Source organism: Populus nigra, chromosome 2 (assembly GCF_951802175.1).
Source record: "Populus nigra chromosome 2, ddPopNigr1.1, whole genome shotgun sequence".
Classification (NCBI taxonomy): domain Eukaryota; kingdom Viridiplantae; phylum Streptophyta; class Magnoliopsida; order Malpighiales; family Salicaceae; genus Populus; species Populus nigra.
Window position 1 is genome coordinate 14,729,826 of NC_084853.1, and position 5,000 is coordinate 14,734,825.

A 5,000-nucleotide genomic window follows, 5' to 3' on the forward strand; every position below is an offset into this window, starting at 1 on the left:
AAATCGGCAGCGCAGATTTTTCGACGAACATGGGCTGGACGATGGACTGTCCAGGCCAGGCAGGAAAATTTGTCGAGGGGACACGCTGACGAAACAGCGCTGGTTCAGGCACGGCGGGCAGTGTTGGAATCGGCAGCGCCGACGAAATCGGCAAAGTCGGCAGAATCGGCAGCGCAGATTTTTCGACGAACATGGGCTGGACGCTGGACTGGCCGGGCCATGCAGGAAAATTCATCGAGGGGACACGCTGACGAAACAGCGCTGGTTCAGGCACGGCGGGCAGTGGTGGAATCGGCAGCGCCGACGAAATCGGCAAAGTCGGCAGAATCGGCAGCGGGTGCTGGCGATGGGTCTGGACGGGCTGGATAGTCCAAGGCTCGACGAGAAAGACCGCAGGTTGAGACACTGGGGCAGTGGCAGCCCGCGGGACAGTGTCGGCAGATTCGGCAGCGCAGATTTGTGCGGCTGCAGGTTCGTCGGGGAAAATCGGCAGCGCAGATTTTGCGACGAACATGGGCTGGGCGATGGACTGTCCAGGCCAGGCAGGAAAATTTGTCGAGGGGACACGCTGACGAAACAGCGCTGGTTCAGGCACGGCGGGCAGTGTTGGAATCGGCAGCGCCGACGAAATCGGCAAAGTCGGCAGAATCGGCAGCGCAGATTTTTCGACGAACATGGGCTGGACGCTGGACTGGCCGGGCCATGCAGGAAAATTCATCGAGGGGACACGCTGACGAAACAGCGCTGGTTCAGGCACGGCGGGCAGTGGTGGAATCGGCAGCGCCGACGAAATCGGCAAAGTCGGCAGAATCGGCAGCGGGTGCTGGCGATGGGTCTGGACGGGCTGGATAGTCCAAGGCTCGACGAGAAAGACTGCTGGTTTAGACACTGGGGCAGTGGCAGCCCGCGGGACAGTGTCGGCAGATTCGGCAGCGCAGATTTGTGCGGCTGCAGGTTCGTCGGGGAAAATCGGCAGCGCAGATTTTGCGACGAACATGGGCTGGGCGATGGACTGTCCAGGCCAGGCAGGAAAATTTGTCGAGGGGACACGCTGACGAAACAGCGCTGGTTCAGGCACGGCGGGCAGTGTTGGAATCGGCAGCGCCGACGAAATCGGCAAAGTCGGCAGAATCGGCAGCGCAGATTTTTCGACGAACACGGGCTGGACGCTGGACTGGCCGGGCCATGCAGGAAAATTCATCGAGGGGACACGCTGACGAAACAGCGCTGGTTCAGGCACGGCGGGCAGTGGTGGAATCGGCAGCGCCGACGAAATCGGCAAAGTCGGCAGAATCGGCAGCGGGTGCTGGCGATGGGTCTGGACGGGCTGGATAGTCCAACGCTCGACGAGAAAGACCGCTGGTTTAGACACTGGGGCAGTGGCAGCCCGCGGGGCAGTGTCGGCAGATTCGGCAGCAGTGTCTGCCGATTCGGCAGCGTTGGCTTGTTGGCGCGGGGGGCCGATGCGAGTGGGGACTTGGGCAGCGGGCAGTGAAAGCAAGAGTTTCCCCGATGCTGCCGGGAAAAACGCTCCCCGGGATGGCCGGGTGAGATGACCCGGCGGCCCGTGACGGGTCATTCAATTCCATGCCCCGTCAACATAACTCCCGATGTACTGTTTGCTTTTTCGGAAGAAGAGATCCATCCCCCCATCCTCGGCCAGCCAAAAACGCTCCAATTAATGGCCGGGTGAGATGACCCGGCGGCCCGCGACGCGTCATTCAAATCACTGCCCTATCGGCTACAACTGCTGATGGGTGGGATTAGAGGCCTGCCATGGTGGTGAGGGGCGGCGAGGACCGTGAAAGCTAGAGTTTTTCAGAGGCTGCCGGGAAAAAGGCCCCTCGGGTGGCGGGGTGCGAGGACCAGGCGCGTCATTCAATTCTCTTCCCTATCAACTTGGCTCCCGTTGGCGGGATTGGAGGCCTACTGTTTGTTACAGGGCTAAAATCGTCAGGGGAAGAGCTGACGAAACAATGCTGGTTTGGATGCAGGGGGTAGTGTTGGAATCGGCAGCGCGAACAAAATCGGCAAAGTCGACAAAAAAGACTGTTGGTCTGGACATCGGGGCAGCGGCAGCCATGCCGACAGGGGGGGAAATCGGCAGCGCAGATTTGTGCAGCTGCAGGTTCGTCGGGGAAATCGGCAGCGCAGATTTTTCGATGAACATGGGCTGGAAGATGGACTGTCCAGGCCAGGCAGGGAAATTCATCAAGGGGACACGCTGACGAAACAGCGCTGGTTTAGACACGGTGGGTGCAGTGTTGGAATCGGCAGCGCCGACGAAATCGGCAAAGTCGGCAGAATCGGCAGCGGGTGCTGGCGATGAGTCTGGACGATTTATAGTCCAGGGCTTGATGGAAAAGACTGTTGGTCCAGACAATGGGGCAGTGGCGGCGCGGATTTGTGCAGCTGCAGGTTCGTCGGGGAAAATCGGCAGCGCAGATTTTTCGACGAACAGGGGCTGGGCGCTGGACTGGCCGGGCCAGGCAGGAAAATTCGTCAGGGGGCCACGCTGACGAAAACAGGGGCTGCGGAGTGGAAAATCGGCAGCGCAGATTTTTCGACGAACAGGGGCTGGACCGGCCGGGCCAGGCAGGAAAATTCGTCAGGGGGGCACGCTGACGAAAAGAGGGGCTGCCGCGTGGAAAATCGGCAGCGCAGATTTTTCGACGAACAGGGGCTGGACTGGCCGGGCCAGGCAGGAAAATTCGTCAGGGGGGCACGCTGACGAAAAGAGGGGCTGCCGCGTGGAAAATCGGCAGCGCAGATTTTTCGACGAACAGGGGCTGGACGCTGGACTGGGCCAGGCAGGAAAATTCGTCAGGGGGCACGCTGACGAAAAGAGGGGCTGCCGCGTGGAAAATCGGCAGCGCAGATTTTTCGACGAACATTCGTCAGGGGGGCACGCTGACGAAAAGAGGGGCTGCCGCGTGGAAAATCGGCAGCGCAGATTTTTCGACGAACATTCGTCAGGGGGGCACGCTGAGGAAAACAGGGGCTGCCGCGTGGAAAATCGGCAGCGCAGATTTTTCGACGAACAGGGGCTGGATGCTGGACCGGCCGGGCCAGGCAGGAAAATTCGTCAGGGGGGCACGCTGACGAAAACAGGGGCTGCGGAGTGGAAAATCGGCAGCGCAGATTTTTCGACGAACAGGGGCTGGACCGGCCGGGCCAGGCAGGAAAATTCGTCAGGGGGGCACGCTGACGAAAAGAGGGGCTGCCGCGTGGAAAATCGGCAGCGCAGATTTTTCGACGAACAGGGGCTGGACGCTGGACTGGGCCAGGCAGGAAAATTCGTCAGGGGGGCACGCTGACGAAAACAGGGGCTGCCGCGTGGAATGGCAGCCTACACGCAGATGCGAATTCGGCAGCGCACGATGGCTTGAGCAGGTCATGGGTTCGACTTGGCGCGATCTGAAACCTGGACGAGGGACTGTCGACGCTGGACGAGCCAGCGCGGTGGCCTGTCGTGCCCCGTTCAGGGGGGGCCTGCCGCGGAGACAGCCCTCGCGGGCTCGACAGCGCAGGCCAGCGTCCCCGACGTCGCTGGCCGCGGCAGGCGAGCTGCCGGGGTTCCCGCATTCCTACAAGAAAACGTCGTGCTTTCCACATGAAACCAATCCAGTAAAATCAGCCATATTTTTATGAGGCTGCCCACTGAATTTGGGGTCATTCCGGGCCGGTTCCTAGTTTTGCGGATTTACTCGATTTCTAATGGTAGGAAAATTAAAACAAATACTTCCCGACCTCGAAAAATTCTGGGAAAATTAATGAAGGTGGATTGGATTTTTGCCAACCTCTGTGCAAAATTTCAGCTCAAAATACCAAGAAATGAATTTTTTAGAGGGGGGGTGACAGCTGGGACCTAGTAGTGTCTCCCCCTGCCAGAGCTGCAATGACACTTATTGCTCTTTAGGGAGCCACCAGGCCGGCGCCCCTCAAAGACCACACGCGCGCGCGCGCCCGCCCGCGCTGGGCGCTGGGGCGCTGGGGCCTGAGGGCCTGGGGCCCTTGGGGGCCCTTGGGCGCTTGGGCGCGCGCGCGCGGCCCCCGCAGCCATGCCGCGCTGCGCGACGCGCGGACAGCCCCTGCTGGCTTGCTCTCTCGCCCGCGGGGGGGCTGCCTTCGGGCCCTGGCCCCCCGCGTTCTGGCCTGCCCCCCGCGTGGGAGAGGCTAGGCGCTGCAGGGGCCAGCCCGACGTCGCTGGCCGCGGCAGGCGACAGCCCGACATCGCTGGCCGCGGCAGGGGCCAGCCCGACGTCGCTGGCCGCGGCAGGCGACAGCCCCTGCTGGCTTGCTCTCTCGCCCGCGGGGGGGCTGCCTTCGGGCCCTGGCCCCCCGCGTTCTGGCCTGCCCCCCGCGTGGGAGAGGCTAGGCGCTGCAGGGGCCAGCACGACGTCGCTGGCCGCGGCAGGCGACAGCCCCTGCTGGCTTGCTCTCTCGCCCGCGGGGGGGCTGCCTTCGGGCCCTGGCCCCCCGCGCTCTGGCCTGCCCCCCGCGTGGGAGAGGCTAGGCGCTGCAGGGGCCAGCCCGACGTCGCTGGCCGCGGCAGGCCCCCCGCCGGGGTTCCCGCATTCCTACAACAAAACGTCGTGCTTTCCACATGAAATCAATCCAGTAAAATCAGCCATATTTTTATGAGGCTGCCCACTGAATTTGGGGTCATTCCGAGCCGGTTCCTATTTTTTCCGATTTCCTCGATTTTTAATGGTAGGAAAATAAAAAAAAATACTTCCCGACCTCGAAAAATTCTGGAAAAATTAATAAAGTTGGATTGGATTTTTGCCAACCTCTGTGCAAAATTTCAGCTCAAAATACCAAGAAATGAATTTTTTAGAGGGGGGGTGACAGCTGGGACCTAGTAGTGTCTCCCCCTGCCAGAGCTTCAATGACACTTATTGCTCTTTAGGGGGGTGCCCCCTGACTGGCCATGGGGCGCGCTGGCCTGGCGCCCATAGGCCTGCCGCGGGGGATATGTGGGCTGTTGCTAAACTCGG